Genomic DNA, 22734 nt, shown 5'->3' with positions numbered 1-22734 from the left:
AGGCGACCCATGTGAAAGAGTTGTTTGAATCCCCCAAAGGGGACATGACCCACCAGTTGAGAAACACCGATCTAGTCTGTAAGGAGTGGAAGTCAAAGTTAGAGGTACTTTTGTGGACACATCTTCTTTAGAGATGTCTAAATCCCCACAGTTATGAAATATCAAATCCCAACACTTAATGGAAAGTTAAAAGCTGCTAGTCTCACCTGTCAGAGAAAAAAAAAATGAAGGTCCAGAGCCATTGCTCTTTTACCCAAAGTCAGAACATGTTCCACAGCAGAGCAAGGAGACTTGGCTGCTCCTTTTTGACCCTCTTCCTGTGTCTGCATTCCTTCCAACTGACAACCATTTGTTTGACACAGTAAGTAGTGATCTTGAGAAGTGATGTTGATGCTCAGGCTGCTCTGTGGGTGGGGTCATGCTAGAAGCATGCTGTGGTGAAGGAGGAATGGGGCAGGAGGCAGTGTTCAGAGGCCACAGAGAAGTGTCACTGGCTTTGATAGAAACAGCACACTAGGCTCTATAAAGACATATGTGTATTAGGAAGGACCAGATTTTAGATGCTGTTTTCCAAGTACATTATATCCTGATGCTATGGAAGTTTAGATTCACAAATGGAAGCCTGACGGTATAGCAACCACTTTTTGCATTTTTATCTTTTTAGGCTGCTGTCTCCATGTTCCCTACATATGCCAAATTTGCCTCTCTACATATGATTTGCATTAAGTCAATCTGGAGCTTGGAAGCTTGGAGTGCTCCCATGTCTGTGTTATCAATAGCAAAGGCAATTTCAATACCCACTGCAAAGTAGACTTCATGATACTCCCAACCCCTCTGCTTGAGGGTATCTCGTCTCCTTTTGTTTATCCTAAGGTTTGGTGGCTTTTCCTTTTAACTGATGGAGCATTCTTTTGATTTAAAGTCAAAATAATTTGTTAGTAATGTGGTTTGTGTCATCTTTTGGCAGACAGGGCCTGTCACTCTGGGTGAGTCAGTCGTGGGACACAACGGACACCCTTGATAACTGTGCTGTTTAGAGATTTTTTGTTTTGTTTTTGTTTTGATTTGTCAACTTGACAGAATAATTTTGGAAGAGGACATTTCAATTGAGAAACTGCCCCCATCAGATTGGTCTGTGGAAATTCTGTAGAGCATTTTATCAATTAATGATTGATAAGGGAGGGTTGAGCCCACTACAGTCATTGATACCACTGTGTAGGTGCTGATGAATGGTTTAAGAATTCAGGCTGGGTAAACAGCATTCCTCCATGGCCTCTGGTCCATGGCCAAGCATTCCTCTGCTTCAGTTCCTGCCTCCAGATTCCTACCTTGAGTTCCTGTATGGCTTTCCTAAGGGAAGAGCTATGATATACCCACTGAAACAAATCCTTTCCTCTTCCAAGCTGGCTTTGGTCAGCATTTTATCACAGTAACAGAGAACTAAACTACAGTTACATTCTTCCTTGTTGACTGTCAATTCACTAGCTCTTAATGTTAGACACTAAAATCTAGTTTTTGAAATAAGTAAATAGAAGTGAGTACTTCGAGTGAAGCTGCTACTTGTCAACATTACAGAACACGGTTTTGTTGCTGCAGGTTTTGAAAGGGAATGTATGTCCTTAAAATGAATCAACTTCAAAAACAGAATGAATGAAAAAACACCAACACTTAGCACATGCAATGTGACATGGGTGTTGGCTTAGGCCTGCCAGCTGGAACCGAGGAGAAATGATTCAGAATTAGCAACTGGTCCGTGGAAGAGGTGGCTACATAGGACATTTTTCAAAAGTCATTAAGCTGTGAAGTTAAAATAGATTCATTTGAATCTTAAAGGACATGTTACTTCATAATGTATATTTTTTCTTTACACACAGTCTCTACTTAATGAAGTGTTTGGCCCAGAATTTAATGTGATATTTAAAACAACCAACCAAACAAACAAACCCACAACTCTCTATTGTAGTTAACTATGTACAATCAAATGAACCTATTTTAACTTTACAGCTTGATGACATTTTGAAAAATGTCCTACATAGCCACCACATTGACGGACTCTTTGCTATTCTGATTGTTTCTCCTGACTTCCAACTGTCAAGGCCAAGCAAACACTGATGTCTCTTTTAACCACATAAATTGAAATTTCTTTTTGTAGAATATCAGATATTAGAGTCACGGTGCATGTGCTAAGTGTTGAAATTCTTTTCATTCATTATGCTTTTAAAATTAATTCACTTTGTTGCATTGCTAGATGTTGTTTATTGTGGAATAATATTCAATAGCTGTACGACATTTTAATGATACATCATCTGCCTCTTGTTTTGAGCTATGATGAATAAAGATGCTCTGGACATTTATACACAAATCTTTCTGTATGACATATTTTTCTCTTGAGTGGCTACCTAACAATGAAAAGTCTAATGTTAAAGCCTGACTATATGCTAGATTCATACTTAATTTATAAGAAGCTGCCATACTGTCTCTCAGCGTGGTTGTGTTGTTCTTTTAGGGTTGGCAGTCTTTAAATGGTAGTTCTTTGCTGGTAAGTGCAGTTAAAAGCTCATTAGAGTTTTAGTTTGCATTTCTGAGATGGATCAAATAAAATTAGATATTTTTCAGGTACTTATGGACATTCATCTATTCTCCCTTAAGAGTGTCCAAATCATTTGCCCAGTTTTCAGAGCATTGACTGTCTTCTCCTTCCTCCTCCTCCTCCTCCTCCCCCTCCTCCCCCTTTTCCTCTCCCCTTCTTCTTCTTTTGGTTTTTCAAGACAGGGTTTGTCTGTATAGCCCTGGCTGTCCTGGAACTCACTCTGTAGAACAGTCTGGCCTCGAACTCAGAAATCCTCCTGCCTCTGCCTCCCAAGTGCTGGGATTAAAGGCGTGTGCCACCACTGCCTGGCAACTGGCTTCTGATTATGAGATATTGAGAGTTTTATGAGATATTTAAGAAAATCCCAGGTTATAATTTTTGTTACACATATATTCTGGGAACGTTTATTTATACTTCTAGAATTACTTTGTTGTTTTTCGTGGTCACTTTTAAAAAAGATTTATTTATTTGCATTTAGTATGTAAGGGTGTTTTGCCTGTATGTATGTCCATGTACCAGATGCACTGGTGACACCTACAGATGTAAGAAGGCATCTGCTGCTCTGACATTGGAGTTACAAATGGTGGTGAGCCATTATATAGCATACACATAATCCTGCACTATGTAACACCACCGATCTGTGTTTTCCTCTGTAACTTGGATTTTACTGTGTCGTCATGACAGGTAACCAACCCAAGGCGACGGCAGTAGCATTTGCTGTTTTGGAGAGTTCTGGGGCCTTCCTGACTATAACGCTCAGGCCTTGAATGAAGTGCCTAAGTCCAAAGAGGTGCACCCAGAATGTTTTCTGCTTTCTGCAGACCATGAAATGTAGTGACAGTGACCTCACATTCCTGGTGACACACACTGAACTGTTTGGTCCTTCCTTCACCATCATGATGGACTAAAATCCCCCAAACCATAGGCCAAATAAACTCCTCACTTAAGTTGCTCTTGCCAGGTATTTGGCCATGCTGATGAGATAAACATTTGAATTTGATATGAAATCAAGCTTTGCTATACAGTTTTATACGGTTTATAAATTGCCTTCATTGACATGATGATGTGGACTTTAGCTGTCACAGCCACGTTCATGGGATTGTTCCCCTGTGGATTTTGTTGTTTTATGATGTGGGATCTGGGGCTTGGAGAGATGACTCGGCTGGGAAAGTGCCTTCCTCGAGAGCACAAGGACGCAAGCTTGAACCTCTAGAGCCCACACTGAGGCTGGGGGGTGGTGGTGGTGGTGGTGGTGCAGTCCTGTAAGCCCAGCACGGGGTGAGCCAAGAAAGGTGAATCTGTGAAGCTCATTGGCCAGAGAGCCTGGGTGAACTGATAAGCTTCAGGTTTGTTGAGAGAGAACTTGTTTCTAAAACTAAAGGTGGAACATGATCAAGGACAAAGTCCCAGCAGTGCCCGTGGACATTCACAGGAAAGCATAGCTGCACATCACATGTTCATATGTCCACACTGACAAGAACATGTACCACACACAATAAGGACAACACACATTCACACACACACACACACACACACACACACACACACACACACACTGGGTATTTTGGGCCTGATGTTTTCTGTCTGTTTGTGTGATACCCCTGATGATACTTGTTCTTCTGTGTTGCTTTGACAATCTGGAAGCTATTGTCTACAGTTTTCTGTAAAGAAGGACCGAAAGGCTTGAGGGGCGCTATCTCAAGCTACTAGATTCATCAGCGACTGACTGGTATGATTTTAATATGGGAAGCATATAGACTAAATTTTTCTTAAGTAGTTAATTCCAGATATTTTTCACAGGGTGAAAGTCTAAGGAATACAATCTGCTTATCTGGTCACTTAGCCTGATAGACAATGCTGGCAAAGAGAAGAGGCAGGATTCAAAAGCAACTAACCACACATCTACAATATATTTCTTTAGATGTGTTCCTGGGACTGCCTTCGAGTTCTGGTAGCTTGATGAATTTCCTTTGCATTCCAGGGAGATGGGTTAAGCGGAGATGTGGTAACTGAGAATCCAAACACCGTGGTCAAGCGGAATGTCCAGGAAATCTGCTGCCTCCTGGTATCTGTCACTGTGGGATCGGTGGCCTAGTTCTCCAAACAACTGTAAGCCATGACAGTTTCTCTGGTTTCAAATCACCTCCCATTAATTGCATGTTAACCTGGTAATGTGCGTACCAGGGGTCATTCATTTCACCTGCAGAAGCTGAGCAAGGCAGAGAAGCCAGTAATGATGGGAGCTTTGGAGAGCAAGAGCTTTTGTGTTAGTTTCTCCCAGCAGGAGGCCAGGAGGAAACATTTAGTCATGGAAGAATCACAGAACCTCTTACTGGGGACTCTGGGTATATTCTTGCTCTCCTGTCCTGTGTCTGCACCCCAGCTGAGGGACCCTGTGAAAACAGTCAGAGTTTGTCGGTCTCAGTGGCACCTGTGCAATTTGGAGTAAGTGTAGTAGCTTACAGTGGAAGTAGCCTCCCTTGAGCTGAGCCTTCTGCTAGCTCTCCAGCTGGGCCAGTTGGCACCCTTTTTGCTTGGAAGCTCTTCTTGGTTTTTACATGGCCATTTTCCTCCATATTTTTAGGCCACCACTCAAAATTTAATCTCTCAAGTTTATGTCTCCCAACAGCATATGTTTTCAAGCTGCTAATCACATTATTTTGTCCCTGATTTTAATTTGTTAACCGAGAAAATACGTACATTTTCTGCACATCAATATTTTAACATTTTTCTTCAGGGTTCTATCCAGTCAAATACTTAAGTGCTTACCAACAATAGACAAGTGAGAGAAATGAATAGAAATCTGGAATCAATATTCCTATGACTTGTGAACTTGAAGTAGGGCATCTCAGGAGGCGCTAATAGTGTTTTATTTAAGCTTTAGCGAAAATACTCTGTTGACTTAAAGTGCAACGTATTGACTTGTTATAGATTTCTACTTATGAAAAGAAATACTCTTTTTGTGTTTTCCACATTTTCAAAATACCATGGAAAATAATGTCACCAGTGCTTCTCAGTCTTGACCCTATTCATATTTTGGGAGAACTAATTTGTGTGTGAGTGAGTATTGTCCATATGTTAAGGCAGGCTCACATGTGTGTATACCCACACCCATGCATGTGTGTATGTATATGTGTGCATGAGGTTAGAAGATGATATCACTTGAGCTTACTGATTTGGGTAATCTAGCTAATCAATGTTTTCCAAGAAGCCCCTGATCCTGCTTCCCAAGTGCTGGGATTACAGGCTTACAAATAGACCACCAAGCATGCCTAAGTTGTTTTGTGGGTCCTAGGGATTCAAACTCCGGCCTTATACTTGCATAGAAAGCACTGTATTCACTGAGCCATAGAGAGGTGTCTATCGGATGTTTAAGTATCATTCTACTCACCGGAGGACTGACGGGATATGTCCAATCTTTCCTCAAGTGGTGATAACTGAAAATGACTCCAGACATTACCAACTGTCTAGAGGATAAAACTGCTCCCACTTGAGAACCACAGATATAATTAATTTTTACATATACCTTTTTAATTAAAATGTTATATGTTGAAGCAGCAAATGAGATAGAACTGACATCATGAGACTCTCATGCTTGCTTTACCAACACCAGAAACAAGCACCATAATTAATCTGGCATGGTCTACTGAACTTACAGTAGGATTATGCTAAAGATGAAGATAAAATTAAGGGGCAAAAAGGAAAGGGAAAGCCTTTCTGTCATCTTCTTAGCTCACTGTAGAACTTTAGGAAATGGTGAACTTTTCTCACAGTAAAGAAAGCTTATGAGTAGTTCATGATGTACACAGGTGATGCCAGATGAACCCTCATGTTCATGGCAAAGATGAACTTTCAAACAGGGATGTGCATAGCCTGGGAGTTGGTCTTGAGGAAGGCATGTGCAATTTGTGTGTGGAAAGGTGGTTTAGGAGACGAGACTGTAAAGAATACAGATCAGGTGTAAAAGTGAATTTCTGTCCATTTTTTTTTCCTTTGGAGGATGGGGTGGGGGAGGGGCAGAAACGAAGATTGGTGGACTAAAAGCTCTACTCCTGCAGGGTCACCTTTGTCCCTCGATGACTCTTGGACATTGGTACAGGTAACAGTCAATAGAAGACCCCTAGTCCTTAAAACCACTTGCCATAACCAATGGCTGTAATTTTAGGAAAGGAGTGGTCTTAAGATGTGAGGGCTTAAAACACCCTATGGAATCCATAGGATCTGTAAGTTGAGTTGAAGAGATGTATCTTTGGTGAGAAATTGGATCCAGTTTTATAATTTGAACGTGTTTGGGCAAATTGGGGTTTTACTCCATCTTTTCTTGTCAGTTTCTATGTGTGACTCAATATGGTCTGTCACTTTATGCTCTCCTTGGTTAAAAGAGAGGAAGGTCTCAGAAAGCCAGGAAGCCCACTCTCTAATCCTTACAAACCCCAGAGCCTGAGCCACACTGATTATCCCCCTGTGTTCTTTGCCAAGAGCGTGTCACAAAATATGTGACCCCAAAGGCACCGAAGAAGCCAAGAATGGAAAAATTCCCTAAAGGAAAGTGACATTTAATTGGGAAATTTCAGAGATCTGTCACTCCTTGTGACAACCCAGAAAAAACTGCTTTGCAGCTTTGTGACTGGAGGTGAGCTGCAACTGTCAGATGAAGTTAGCAGGGACTCCCTGCAGGGAGGCCTTTAGGGGTGGAGAGCAAGGGACAGCTGCCTTTGCACATGGCTTCCCCCAATCCCGAATAGAATATCGCGCGCGTGTGTGTGTGTGTGTGTGTGTGTGTGTGTGTGTGTGTGTGTGTTTAAAGCACCTGACCAAAACTGTAGTTTAAAATGCTGTCAATTTTCCAATTAAGATATCCGGCTTGATAAACCGAGCTATGGACCCATGGGAGGGGGAGAAAAAATGGTTCTTGGGAGTTTGTACAAGAAATAAGGTGCTGGGTGGGTGCTAAGAACAAACGGTCTTATAACCCATGGTCTCTCTACGCAGATCCGTTTGGGGAAAGACTGCCCCCAGAGAAGCCTGCTTTTCATAAGCTTCCCAATCAGATTTCGGGGGCAAAGCACTCCCCCCTCCCTCGCACAGCTTGCTTCTTCTCTCTGCCCTCTCTCGTCCCTCCCATTCTCTATTTCCCTCCCCGGCAGGGTGTAATTGAGTGAAGGCAGGATCAGGTTCCCCGCCTACCCTTCCAAATATCCCGCCAAGGAAGCCCCAGAGCACAAGAAAACCCAAAGTGGAGAGAGGGGAAGAAAGAAAGCACTGAGTCATCCATCCAGAAGGGGGGAGAGCAGAGCGCAGCCGCCCAGGCAGCAGCAGCAGCCAGCGATACCTGGAGTCTGCAGAAACCTCGCCCCGCACTTTGCAACAAAGGCAGCCAGCTAGTCAGCGAGGACCTCTGCAAGCCAAAGTAAGTGCAAGACACCCTGTGGATTTCTCCAAAGGGTCTCTGGTGCAGTGTGCCTACCCCCGAAAGCCACTTTTCTGGCAGCCTGCAGTACGTGGAGGGGGTTGGAGCAGGAGAGAGGCTGCCTGGAGTCCGCTAAATAGGACTGCTTTTAAAAACGGACTTGCTCCAGAAGGCAAACCAGCCGAAAGGAAATTTTGGGGAAATGAGCTCAGTAACCTAGCATGTGCTTGGATGGGAAGAAGGAAAGCAGCTTTTGTGCTGTGGAGAGTGCATGGGGACCGCATTCCTGCTACCTGCCGGAGCATGCAAAGCGCGGGAGAGGGCACATTTGTGCTCTTTGTAAAACCTGGAGCTTTGGTGGGTGTGTCTGGCCCAGTAGGCATGAGACAGAAGAAAGGGTGTATCAGTAGACAGGTCTCATTTCCTACCTCCACTTCTCAGGTTGCCCTAGAGCTTGCTAACTGCCAACGGCTGCCCACTCTAGGTGTGGTACATGCCTGGCAGCCTGCCCCTCCTGTGTCTGCTGATGGAGAAACATCTCCGCCAAGAGCAGCCTACACTCCCTAGCCTGCCTGCGAGCCCAGAAACACTTCTAGAAACAGTTCAGTCCAAAGTTTCAAAGACATGCTTTGGAGTCTACCTTTGCTTGGTTGGGATGCCAACTGGCATAGAAGCACTTACGTTTTCAGTTGTATCCAAATAAGCCGGGGTTGGGGTAAAAACTAGTTTGGCAGACACCCGGGATTTCTGAGGTGATATTCCAGTTGTTTCCATAATATATTTTGAGAAAAATAATCACTTCTTTTGTGCATAAAACATAACCTTTCCTCTCTTCTAAAATATGTGTGTGTGTGCATGCACACACACACACACATACACACACACACACACACTTCTATGGGATATGATGTGGCACATAAATACAAGAGCACACATGTAACTCACATACAGATTGCTAACTAGTTCTTGTCTCCTTAGTAATAAGGACTTTGGAGCTGTAGGAGCAGAGCGAGACCTCGGAAGTAGAGTGGGTGCCTCACAGAAGGAATGCACACTTCAGGGGACGGCAAAGTAACAGAGTTCTAGTGGGTCAGCACCTTTCCTCTTGAAAACCACCAGGCATAGTTAAAAAGTGTGTGTGTGTGTGTGTGTGTGTGTGTGTTGGAAGGAAGGGCCTGGGAGGCACTTCAGGAACTACCAAATAAAAGCTTTTGAACTAACAACATAATGGAGCAATTTCACGATCCCAGGCAAACGTGGAGCTGATGAAACGGTCCAGCCCATTTGAGCCCTTTGATCATCTGGAAATGAATTGTTCTGTGAGAATATTAAAAGGTAATGAGAGCGAGACAAAAGAGAAGTCGGCCAACACAGCACAGAAGGCTGGTGTTTTTCAGACTCATTATGTCCCTTTTAAAGTAAATTATGTGCCTTCAAGGCCAAGTCATTAGAAACACTTATAGTCCAGTTAAATTCAAGGGAAACTCGGGTGCCCCCCCACTCCTCTTTGGGCCCGGTGTAATTTCAGACCACCAATAGTGGTTGTTTCTTATCAAAATGAAATCATTTTATTCTAAAACCCCAATACCATGCTTTTGAACTGTAAGGAACTTTTAAAAATTCTCTTATCAGAATTAAAGTCTTTTGAAGAAGGTTATCTTTCTCCTGCTGCTCATAGACCCAGGTCTTCCTCACTGAGTGGACTGCTTGTATGTGCAATGCTTTTCCCACACCCCACACCAGCTGTGTGTAAACTGTAGCCCCTTTAGAGTATGGATTCAAGCGTTTGTCTGTGGCACAAACACTTATATTCTCAGGGGTAGAGCTTTGGGCAAGACAGACCTACTGTTAACATGATGTTTTAGTCATCTGATCCCTAAATTATATCCCATAGGGGATGAGAATAGGATATATTTGACTGCATACTGTATTATATGTATTATACAATATTTAATTGTCTGTATTTCAGAACCCCTTTCTAGGACACTGGGGACCTGATCTTACCTGTTTAGTAAAAGTTTTATGTTTTTGTTTCTTTCATTGTTTCCTTTTTTTCTTTCTTTTTTATTTTATTATTATTGTTCAAGACAGAGTTTCTCTATGTAGTCTTGGCTGTACCGGAACTCACGATGTAGACCAAGCTGGTCTCCAACTCACAGAGATCTGCCTGCCTCTGCATCTCCGGTGCCAGGAATAAAGGTCTGTGCCACCACCTCCAGTTGGATTTCATGTTTCTTATTTAGTCTTTACAAACAGCAGTCTGAAGCAAGATCATACTTTTTTTTTTAATTGGGTAATTTTTTTTCTTGCAATTCAATGACCTGGTTTGCAATTTCATTAAAACCTGGTCACTGAAAATAATACAAGGTCCCCAAATAGTTTGTTTCTATCAAACATTTTAAGTTTTAAGTTTTTATTTTCTCCTAGAGATATTTCTGATTTCTCATTTCAGTAGCAACCCCACGTGGCGTCCATGCTGTCATTCCTCCGTGTGATTCCCTGGAACACTCTGAGCTTGCCTGAGCTATATGAAATGCTGTGATGCTAGCAACAGGCTACAGTCAGAAGTAAGGTTACAAATGGCAGTTCCCCAGACACTTGTGTTGTAAATATGCCAGCATGGTGACAAGTCAAACATCCTTAACTCTTGTACTGATGATAAGGCCCAACTGAGATTACTCGGGACAGTGGAATAGCAAGGGAGCTCCACACTGAGTGAGTGCCCCTGACTTACTCAGAAGGCTAGTTTATACTGGATCTACCAACAGGGTAGAGCCATATACTGTTGCTGACCCATGCTTTGAAAGGAAAGCTGAGCCGGGTGGGTGGGAAGTGTTTTCTCCTCTGGATGCTAGTGTCATGAACAAATGGAAGTGCTTTAGTGTCCTGTGGTACAAGCCACACCTTCTCCCTGGGAGTGAGGGGAAAGGAACATGTGGATATGGACTTCTTCTTTGGGAACCTGGTCCTGCTTTTTCTATCCATCAATTGGCTTGAGGAGAATTTGGACCTTGGCCTTTCTTTGGGAAGTCTTTCCATTCTTGGTGTTTATGACCTGTCCAAGATACCATTTGTTGCAATATTTTACTTGGCACTATAAGCCAGAATTGTAGATAGCAGTTTGCATGTTGCTATTACAATCTTTCTAGATCAATAACTATAAGATGCCTTTTATGATAATGTAAGGGATCTATGTTTAAAAGGGTAGCTGAGAACAAATACCATTGAGGGCTTGCAACTATGGTGACACTTGAAAATTTGACCAGGCAGCTCACCTTTACCATAATTCCCTATGGCTTAAGGATAGGCAGGGATAACATAATCAATAGTTCATACCTGAGAGAAGTTTAATTTTTCCTAGTTATGTTTGCATTTAGTAATTTTATTATACTGAGTTTAGATAAAGTCCCATCTCAAATAGAAAGAGAAAATACAGAATTCCTAAGAGTAGAATTCTTAGACGCTTAACTCCACGAATATAATAATAACAACAACAAAAATTGGCTGCTTGGTATTAATCTTGAACAACGTAAGTCCTGGTAACTGACTGTTGGGTTCTGATCTTGAGAAGTTCTCTTAGTAAATACCAAATCACAAATAGACATGCCTCTACCCCTTTGTTCACACACTTGTTTGGAAAGATATGTTAACTTGTGGGATTCCTTACTAGAAATTCATCTAAAACGAATTCTAGGAAGCTACAGGACAGTGCACTCCCACCTGTGTCTGGGGAAAAACACCCTTTAAGAGCCAGAGGTGACTCCATCTGGCAGTCATTTGCCCTTCTTCTTTGATTACCATCTAACAGCATTATCTGCTAACCCTGCCTCCTCGTGACCATCATCTCTTATGATCCCTGTGATGCATCAGTGTCTGACCTTTCCCCCCAACCTCTATGCACACTCACCTTCTCACCTATTTGTTCATTTCTCCCCAGAGCTTCCAAACATGAGCATTTGCTTTAAACATTTCTCTTCTCTCTCTTCTCCCCCTTTATCCTAGCTTCTAAAGTCCCAATGCTGTCATAGCCCTTTGTGATAGACTCCATGGGAAAAAAACTACAGTCTCTTTTTTTTCTTCTAAGTGGAGTTCTAGAATGCCATTTTTGTGGTTGTGGTTTTGATTTTGTCTTGTTCTAAGACAAGAGTTCCCTGTGTAACCCAGGCTGGCCTGACCCTTACACAGTCTTCTTACCTTCCTTTCGTACTGGAATTATAGGTGTATATAAATTTAGATTCTTATTAAACTCTTCCTTCCTTCTTTTCTCCCTCTTCCCTCCCTTCCTTCCCTCTTTCCCTTCTTCCCTCCCTTCCTCCCTCCTTCCCTCCATCCATTTCTTCTTTTCTTTCTTCCTTTCATCTATGACTAAGAGCTGAAGGGAGTCGTTGTGGACCAATTCTATTTTTATATAGACTTGGTGTAGTTTCATTTCTAACAGACTTTTACAGCTTCTAAGTTCCCCACTGTCATCATATAATATGCTGTGGTTACGAAGACAAATGAATGCAACTTCATGAAGTTTATTACCTATTTGATATATACATGAGGCAGTTAGCCCCAGCAGGCGATATAGCAGTTATGACTTTTATCCTAAGTGGTTCCAGTGAGAAATAAAAAACAGAGCCCATGGTGGGGTTTATCACATTAAACACGTATGTCCAAAGCATCTGTGATTGAGGATGGAGGATAAATTAAACTCACCATTTCCTCATGTTTTCATTTTAAAGATGTATCTGATAGCTTGTGAATTTCAGTCTAAGTTTATTTAGAATAAATATGATTTTAAAACATGATGCCTCACATTGGGTGTCCTCAGAAAGATTTATTCAAACCCGAGATGATGGCACTCTAATGAAATGTATATGTGGAGGAAAAGAAAGCAATCTTACTCTAGCTGCCACTAATTAAAGCCACAAACACTGGTCCAAGCCAAACTTCCCTCCATGTGATGCCCAATTCTCCTTCCCTTTCTTTCTGTGTCTCCATCACCTTTGTCAGAGAATAGCTCCTTTCCCATCAGAATGGATTCAGCTAATGATTCCCAATCTGTAGTAGCTCCACTCAGCCACAGCACTAGACCCTCTAAAAGGAAAGGCCAGTCTTCCTCCACTCTAGAACCTTACATTATCTGATGGGCAAAAGCCCATCAGAGATGCTTCACAGAAGGCTGAGAAGCAAATAAAAGATAGACAACCCTGAAGACTATCTATTTTCTTTGCTAATCATGATCCAATCCCACAATGTCCTTTACCCATTCCTCCTACCTTCCAATAAACATCGTGTATTATTACCGATCTCCTCAGGCTTCCAGAGCAAATGTCTCCAAGTCTCACTTTCCTGCTTTCATTTGAGGGATCCTGTTGGTCTGCAGGGTTTAGTCTTCTATACATGCTTTCTGACTTGATAACTTTGAGAGTAAAGAGAGAGTTCATGTTCTTCTATAACCAATTCAACATATTATTTCCTTCACAGCTGTAGTCTAGAAATTTCAAAAAAATTATTTCTACACTGTATATCTGTAACCATTTATTGTTGTATGCTGAACAGAGAATGCTTAAAGAAAGCAATGTGACGCCTTTCAAGAGTGTATCTGCAACAGAACAAATATCTTCAACTCCCGAGTTTGAATGTTTTCTTTTCCTGTATCAAATATTACCATTTCCATTTTTGTTCAATTAATTGAATATTTCTCCCATTAGGCTCTCAAATCAAAGCAAAAATCCAATATATATATAACGAGATGGCAAATAACCTAAAACAGACCTACTCTTCAGTTTTCGTTGGATTAACTCAATGGGGCATATCTTCAGGGTTTGCCTTAACAGGGAGGACTCACAAGCCCAGAGTATATGACAGGAAGTCAGGAAATGGACAGCATGAGATACAGGTGCCTCCTTCTACTGACTCCTTCTGTCTTCTCATCTTTCACGCTCTGCTCTCCAACCCTCCCTACACAACACTTGCTGCCTCTTCAAGGAATGACACCTTTTATTTTCCTTGATCATTCTGCCTTTCCTCACTAAATACAGTTCAAAATTGAGTATGCCCAAGGCCTGGGATATTTGGCAGGCGAGCTCTCCAAAGGTCTTGACTTTTCCCATCAATCTTTGGAGAACATTTTTCACATAGGAAACTCCCAATCAAAAGTAGATCCCCCATGGCTGGCATTAGCTATACGCATAATTAATCCAACCCTGGGGACCTTCTGATGGAGGCTCCAATACAGATGAGAGACTAGAGGAGTGGAGTCAGAGACCAGCAGGTCAGGATGTGATAATGAGATAATGAGAGTATTACCGGGTTTTTTTTTTTTTTGAAAATTGGGGATTTGTGTTTTTTAAGCTCAGGTTGGGAAAGTGTTGACGCACTTCCTCAGTGGGTGCAATGCTCACAAACCATAAGCCATCCTGCTAAACACAGGCTCATATTATTAAATCCCACCTAAGCAGATCCTATTTTTCTCATTTCCCATGTCTGCTGCTATCTTTGTCACTGTCACGGAATACCTAGAGATTGCTAAAGATACCAGGAGGTACGTTTGACCCAGTGAAGTGAGGAGGAGGAAGGATGTGTGGCAGGAAACAAGGAAAGGAAATCTGAATCACAGTTTTTAAAAAAGTGAGAAGACAATCCTAAAAAAAGGCAAAACTGAAACCAGCATGGCTTCTTTTATTAAATACCAGTGTTCTAGTTTAGCCTTTGAGATTCTTAAAGGCTGTGCGCTGCAGTTTTCAATTGGTAATTATTACCACATTTAGGACTTTGGAGTTCTTGGCACCACACATGTACCACTGTGGCTTTCAGGTTTAGACCACCGAATTTCCACTGAATGAAGGTTTGGATCCCCCAGGTCTCCCTATGGACTGTACATACATGTCCAAAGATTCCAGGGTGATGGCATTGTTTAGGGCTGGAGAAGTCACTTTGAGTACCAAGACATCTAGACTTATGTGATAAGCTCTTCTTTTGTTATAACTTTCTACACATGACAATAGCTTAATACAAATCATGAGGATCTTAGGTGGAAACCTTCTTGCCACATGCAAAATGTACTCAGACCTCTATTTCCATCTCCAAATATTCCTAGCATTTGATTGCATCTCAAACACTTACATATCTACTATTGACTTGGCCTGTTATAGTCCAAGTAGCCTGGTTCCATGAACAAGGATTCACTTGAGAAAGAAAGGGATTCCAAATGTTGTCTCCTAAATTTTCCTTTAAAATTTACTAAAGATGCTTGGTAGATTTTGCCCTTGGTATTGAAAGTATATATAATAGCAGATTTTCTTAGTGTTATTCTTATCTGTATTATGACATCGACTACACCATTCTCCTGCTCTCTTCTGTGTATAAAATAAAGGCAGAGAATAAAAGAAAGGCATAGATTGTCTTTCTGTGTGGCATCCTAAAACACTTTAGACGTCCAGAAAAAGGCAATCCAGGTTTAAATCAATAGTGAATATAATTTGGTGATAATCCCAGGAAACAGATAAAATCTTTTCAGATAAAACAAATGGAAATTATGCAAAGATTTTGAACAATGTTTTAAAAATAGCCTGCCTCATATGCTGAGAATTTGGACTTTGCTGCATTCTCGTCACAGGATTTTACTTTCGATGGCAAGAACATTCTTTGGGTTTAACATATAGTGTCTGTAGATGTGAACATAGTTGACCAACTATGCCCTATAAGCCATGATTAGAATCTTTGGCTTAAAAATAAAAACATCCTAAAGCTCTGGAGAATCTGATTTAAATAGTAATGTTCTTTAAAAAGGAGGAAAGGAAGGAATGAAGGAAGGAAGGAAGAAAAGAGAAAAAGAAACAGAAGCCTACCATAAAACAAACACCCCAAACTTGTTTCCCATGGGCGTCCTATTTATTTCTTTAGAAGTGCTTCAGATGAGGAAGCCTTATGGTTCTGCAGGAAACAGGGTAAGTAATTCGTTAAGTTTAAACCAAAATGCATGGCTAAATCTTGTGAGGCTATCCCAGTCTTCCTTCCCATCCTCTTTGTTTACCCTAGATGCTTAATTATTGAACACGGCCTGAGAATATGTGAGTAGCGCATGGAGCTCAATGTAGGTCAAACTTGTAAGTTGATTAACTTAAATCATCTGAAATAAATTTTTTTGCTATATTTCTTATCAGAAAAACAGATATACTTGGAAAAAATATGTTTTTCCTGTTCTAGAAAAACATATTCATGGTGCAGGTTAATGGACTTTTATGAGAGAAACTTATATTCTTTGAATACACATTGTATATTATCACTCATAAGCTTTTACAGTTTTTCTAGTATGACTTAAACTAGTTATATGCATAATTGTGTTATATCCATAATTGTGTGCCCTTCATTCCTATAACACTATAATTGTTCTATGCAATATTTTAATAGGTATACACACATTAGCATGTACATTTGTTTTCACCAAATGAGCTAATTATGATGGAAATTCAATTTATTTAGCCTGATATGGGTAATTTGGTATCACAAAAATGCTTAGTAAGTTATGGATTCTTATTAAAATGATGAAAATAGAAAAACGCAAGACAACATCCTATGCAGTAAACAAGAAGAGTCTCTGTCTCAGCAAAGAATAACTTGTTTAGATGGGAAAAAGTTATCTTGAAGAATTTGCATGTACCCGGTCAAGGACAAGCTGCACAAACAGTGTGTTCCGTTTTTACCCAAAGGACCCTTTCCATGTAGTCAAGAGAAAGAGTGTCCCTGGGGAACACACAGCTGTGTGGTCCCTCCCAGGACTCATCTAATTCCTCAACTGGTCCCTGGGGCCTGGGAAACTTCTGAGCTGTTCCAGGGTTCCAGGGTGGGTCTAGCTCACTGCAGGTGGGTGCTCTCCAAGGCCAGCAGACCTCTTTGATGCCTGTCGCTCCAGGGCTTGGCAGCCTTCAGGGGAGTTATTTATTTGCTCTGTTATTATTTGGAGTGACTAATGTCCAATTGGCTCTAGTTGAAAGTGACTTGGATCAAATTGGGTTTTGACAACCACATTGTTGATCACAGAGGAGGGGAGAAAGTCAAATGTCTTTCTTGTCTATGCCAGTATCAGGATTCCCACCAACTTTAGCCCCAAGTATTTTTCACCCTTTTTAAGTAGACTGTTGTTCTGATCGTGAGAAGACTTCTGATACGTGACATCTGGGGATTTGGAGATGTACATCAAGGCTGTCATGAACGAATTTGGTTTGGAGATGTAGATCAAAAACAGTCCAGCAGAATAAATGGATAGATGTGGATTTCTACCGATTTCTTTTGAAACAGACATTTCCCAAGTGCGGTCTGGCTCTGTGGGCTTCTAATGATTCATCCAGTGAGTTCTCTTGCAAGAGGTTAAACAGGAGCCATTGACTTCAGCTGCTTCACAAAAGAAAGCGAAAAAAGAATGAAAGAAAAGTGAATTTGAGCAGAGGTCTTAGGGAAATATAAAAAAATGGGACAGAGCTCAGCTTTAAGCCTGTCTCCATAGGAACTTTAGACCTCAGAAAAATTTCATATAAACAACTCTGAAGGTTCTTCCTCTTCAGACAAATGGTCAGGTGCATGCCACTATATCCTTTGGGTGGTGTTTGTTGGGAATTTTTTTCTGGAAATTTCACTTTTTCAATGCCCTGGCTCCAGATACCTCTTGCCATTATAGTTCCACAAAGCTAGACTCACACTGGGGAGCAGCCCTGTCCATTCCTTGATATTCCCAGAGGGAGTCTCTGAAGACAAAGTTGTGTCATTTACGTCCGTGAAGATTCTTGTCTCAACCAGAACATCCAGCAGGACCCAGAGCCTAATATCCAAGGTCCTTAAAGCTGTTCCTCTTTGCATCCTTTTAATCCGCCTATGTAACCTGGCACTCAGTAAAGGATAATTGAGAAAAGTGTGGGGTCTCCTTCCTATGAAGGGGGCACAGCAGAGTCCCCTTCAGCTCCCAGCTGTGCGGTACATTGATCTGTCATCTTCCCAACTTTGTTTTATGCCTTGACTTGTATGTACCAAGTGTAGTACAAAATGCTAACTACTTCCTTCTTATGCTTGGATATTTATTTTAATCAAAACTTCACATATAATTATAAAAAGCAAGCATGGCTCTCCTACCTTTTCATCTAAACTGCCTCCTTCCTCATTTGATATTCAAATCTATACCAAGGCATAACCATTCTCATGATTGCCATCCACTGGACCTTGAGCACCAGGCATCTGGAGAGAGGTCCTTGACAGAGGTGTGAGGGTTGTTTTGTTTTTGGTTTTTGTTTTGTTTTAGTTTTGGTTTTGTTTTAAATCAAAGAGTGTCACCTGAAGAGTTAGAGACAGTTCTTCTCAAACAAGAGTGGATTGTTGGTCTTGAAAGTTGATGTGGGATGGCTTCTATTGCCTCTTGGTAGGATTTAAACAAAACCCCATTTTGTTGAGAATATTAGAATATTTGTATCTAGTCTGCATCATAACATGGTAGTTGTGCTGGAGAATCTTTCAGATCTGAAACAAGCTCCAAATCCTTGGTGCTGGAAACTTAAAGAAGCGTAGATGTCTTAGAGAAGGTTATAAAGACCAGCAGCAAAGTTCTCTCAGGGTGGAACCCGAGGAAGGATGAGAATGATTTATCAGGGACACCCGAGTTTTACTGAAATGAAGAAGACCCAGAAAGGAGGGTCACACGTAACGGAAAGTCATTCAAATTACACACTATAAAAACAGAGCATGAAAATGTGAGTTAGTGTTTGCCAAAGAAAATTCCCTGATCTTGAAATGTATCTCACAACACAGCAACTAACTGGAGCAATGTCCTCTTGGAGGTTTCTATGTGAAACAGCTTCAAGCGTTAGATCATCTGGGATACTGGGTATTTGTATTTACTGAACACGAGTCACAACAGCTGTGTATTTTAAAGCTACATTTCTTTATGCCCACCACATGATTAGTAACATGTGTGGACTACTCTTAGTATATCCCTGCCTGAACTAGACACTCAATCCAGGCTTGTTATTAAAAGGTTTATGTTAGCCTTTTTTGTAGCTTCTGTCTTTCCCATTCACTCATTCTAGGTTTCTATCCACCCTAACAAGTTAAAATATTCACTGGGTGCTCACGCTGAAGATTGTGACAAGCATATTCCTTTTCTTTGGCGTCTACAAGTTTTCTTTCCTGCTTTATTTTTTCCTTTGCGCTTAAAAGACAGTTCTAGGATCTATGCCACACTCATCCAGAGAAGCCTCCTGCTATTGAATAAAGACACATTTTATATCTGGCCTTCACTCTGGCCATTGCCTCTCCTGCTTTTCTTGCTCTACTCAGAGATGAACGGTAGCAAGTAAACATGAAAGGTCTACCACTGCCTTTGAGGCACTGATCCTTAGCACTGCGACAGCAGGAATGGACTTTATCCCTTAACACTAGATAATTTTCTTTCTTATTGCTTTATTTATTTATTTATTTATTATGGAGCCCTGTTTAGCAACAGTGATAACGGTTAGTATTCACTGAGTGCTTTCTCTAGAGTGGCTGGCATGTTATTAGATCTTTGCATTAAGTGCTGTGTTAAATTCTTCCAATAACTCTATAGGGTAAAGACCATTCCCTTCCAGATAAAGGAGGTGAATCTCAGGTTGGTCACATCATAGAAGGTGGTAGAATGTGAAACTGACGTTGTAGTATAAGTTTATCTAACACAAAGACATTGAATAGCACAGTCTTCTACTTCCCTCTCTCGTTCAATGACAAATGTTTGAAGTATTTTGGTTCAACATTCCCTTCAACATGGCCAGATCCAGTAACAGATTCTCACACTGTTAATCTATTTCTAACTCATTGATAATTACAGAATACAGTTTTGGGTAATGAATGTTGCTGTTAGGAGAGACACCAGCCACCCAATTGCATGTTATCAGATCCTGATTCATTTCTAGTTGTTTTCACAAGCATCCATTTACCTGGCCTGGTGGTTTCAACATGATTGTGCTGAGCAGAGGGCTCCTCTGGGACTGAAGGCAGGAGCATGTCTAGGAGCTACTGTCTGATCCTTAGGCCTGCCATCACCTGACTCAATTGTTAGACTGCTGTATTCCAGCCCCAGGGGAGGCCACAATGCTGTGTTTGTTTGTGTATGAGAGTCCCTGGCTTTGATTAGCAGCAAGCTACAGTGCAGCTGAACACACAATAGGGACCAAAGGATGGGGACAAAAAAAAAATCCTGCTACAGTTTCTCATTGGAAAGCATTCACTGTCGAGCTTGGACATCCAACAGTGGGGCACAGAGGAACAGAGGCTGGGAAAGGTTAGGTGATGGATTCTCCACGCCCTACAGCCTGTTCTGTGCAACAAGGTCATTCTGTTACAGGAAGCATTGAGCCTCTGCCCCTCATAATGTCTTTTATGGTTTGGCTTAGAGACTATTATTAATGAGCTTTGAAGAGGGGCAAAGGGTGGAAGGCTGGCAACTGTGAGGAAACCCCAGGATGACAGGAAAGAGAGTAAAGGCATTGAAAATGATATACCCTCCACAAAGCATTTAATGGCATCATTAGTTTGACTGCATGGAAGAGCTGAAAATAGCCAGAGCCTTAGTTCAATCAATAGAACAAGGAAGTAGGAAGTATAGGTAAATTGAAATGTACTTTTTGACTGAAACATAATACATAAAGATTGCACACACACATATGTATGCATGTATGTATGTATGTGTATGTGTGTGTGTGTGTTTGTGTGTATTGCTCTGTGTGATATTTTGGTGCATGGGTTTTGAAGTCAGGTTAAACATACCTAGCTTTTCAAATATCCTTTCTTTATAGTGGAAACATTCATGTTCTTTTATCCTCAATTTTTAAAATATATAGCGTATTATTGTACTAGATCCACACACCATTGAGCAGGAGCACACCAGAATGGAAAGTGAGAATTTTCATTTTACATCATAGACAAAGTCAGTGGTTTCTAGTTCCAAATAACAACTGTATTTCCTCTCCTGCATGGAATTATATCTTAAATCTACCATAAGCACCCCTTTCCTTTAGAATGTATATAACAAAGTACCTGCTTGAAGGGAAGAACTCTGGAGTTATTCTGAGATCGTAGATAAGATTTGCAATGTACAGACTACTTGTCCAAGCTATTGTCTTTGTTACAGCAAGACCTCATCTGTTATTGTAGGCTTCAGATTCCTAGTGGAGACCTCCTAAGAGAAAAAGAATATTTGTGGTTAGAAAATAAAAATCAGATAGTCATTCAATTAAGGTTTTCAGAGAAGGAAGACCTACTTTCTCTGAGAAAGCTGGGGAAGAGTTAAGATTTAAACCAAAGCCAGAGTTGGATTGCACAGAATAGAAAGGCAGGGGGAGAAGATGGAAATATCACCAAGTGTTATGATTTGGATGTGAAATGTCCCCCATACTTGTGTATTTGAACATTTGGTCCTAGCTGCTTATACTGTTTTGTGGGGTTGTGGAACCTTTGGCTTAGGGCATCTCTGGAGGGCCTAGGACATTAGAAGTAAGCTTTCGGGAGTTATAATCTTGCCCCACTTCTAGTCTAGCCCTGTCCTCCCTGATCTGGAGTGGAGTGGGCCTCAGACACGTGGTCCTCTCTCCTTGAGCTGCTTTGTATCTTCCCATTGTGATAGGCTAAAACCCTGAGCCAAACCAAACATCCTCTTCCTCAGGTTGCTTCTGTCGGGTGTTTTGTCACAGCAGCAAGGTCAGTAACTAACAGAACAAAGCAGCGAGGGTATGGGTGAGGAGGAATGTACCTGGGCTGGATAGCATAGCCAGGAATGGACATTAGATTTGGGGAAAGTGTTGAAAATAATAGTATGGCCTTTTACGTGCAGCCTAGGGTGCCTTGGTTGGTTAGCAAGGAATCACTGAATATCCTTTAAAGGGGAGAAGAAACTCGGTAAATTCTTGTATAGGAAAGATTGTTCCTGAAGCAGTTACAGCTGAGGTAGAGAAGGTGAGTTGGGCTATTAAGGGGGATGTTTTGTGGACCACCCTCCCTCCAAATCTTTGATCTTTACAATTTTATAAATATTTTTTTACACTTCAATCATTTGCCTAATTGTGCAATCTTTTTCATGAAACCTGCCTTTATTGCCCTTGGGAAAAGAATTACTTCCTATTTTGTTCTAAAACATTCTTTTGTTTTATGTTGTCTATTGAAAACACACACACACACACACACACACACACACACACACACACACACACACACACCAGCCTCTATGTTTAGTATAAGGAGTACTGGCATAAATATGTATATTTCCAGTCCCCAGATTATACAATCATACAATCTAGTCACAGGGCAGCAGGTTGGAATATCAATAGCTGTGGTCTAGATATGCATATTGAAAGCATATTGGAAAAATATATAAATCAGCAACGTAGATCCAAGGAGGCTTTCAGAGGAGAGTGTCTTTTGATTTGTGATTAACGAATATTGAGAGGGAGCATATTAAAGGTAGAAGTGATGGTGTGAATGCTTAATTCATTCTGGCCTGGAAATAATTACATTAATCAATTCTCCCTACTTAGCTTGCCTTTAAGGTTAATGTCTTTCGTGGTCAAAATGGATGAATAAGTAAATGGATAATGGAATGAATTTCCAATACTTAGGTATAAGTGGGGAGTTAGGAAGGATTCTTTCACCAGGCACTGTAAAACAAAAGAAAAAAAAATCTGGGATATAAGTACCCTGATGGAATATTAGTGAACTGAAGATGAGTCAAAGA

The 22734-nt window shown here is 41.1% G+C and overlaps 1 protein-coding gene across 1 annotated transcript in view; it reads left to right on the top strand.

The window, feature by feature from the left end:
- The first annotated feature begins 7677 nt into the window (after window positions 1–7677).
- Window positions 7678–22734, top strand: part of Ptn (pleiotrophin) — a 91136-nt gene continuing 76079 nt past the window's right edge. Inside the window, exon 1 of the mRNA XM_021165378.2 lies at window positions 7678–8000. The gene's annotated coding sequence lies outside the window, so the exon portion shown is untranslated. The remainder of the gene's footprint in view (window positions 8001–22734) is intronic.

Source organism: Mus caroli, chromosome 6 (genome assembly GCF_900094665.2).
Source record: "Mus caroli chromosome 6, CAROLI_EIJ_v1.1, whole genome shotgun sequence".
In the NCBI taxonomy this organism is placed as follows: domain Eukaryota; kingdom Metazoa; phylum Chordata; class Mammalia; order Rodentia; family Muridae; genus Mus; species Mus caroli.
This window is presented reverse-complemented; position numbering and strand designations above follow the sequence as displayed.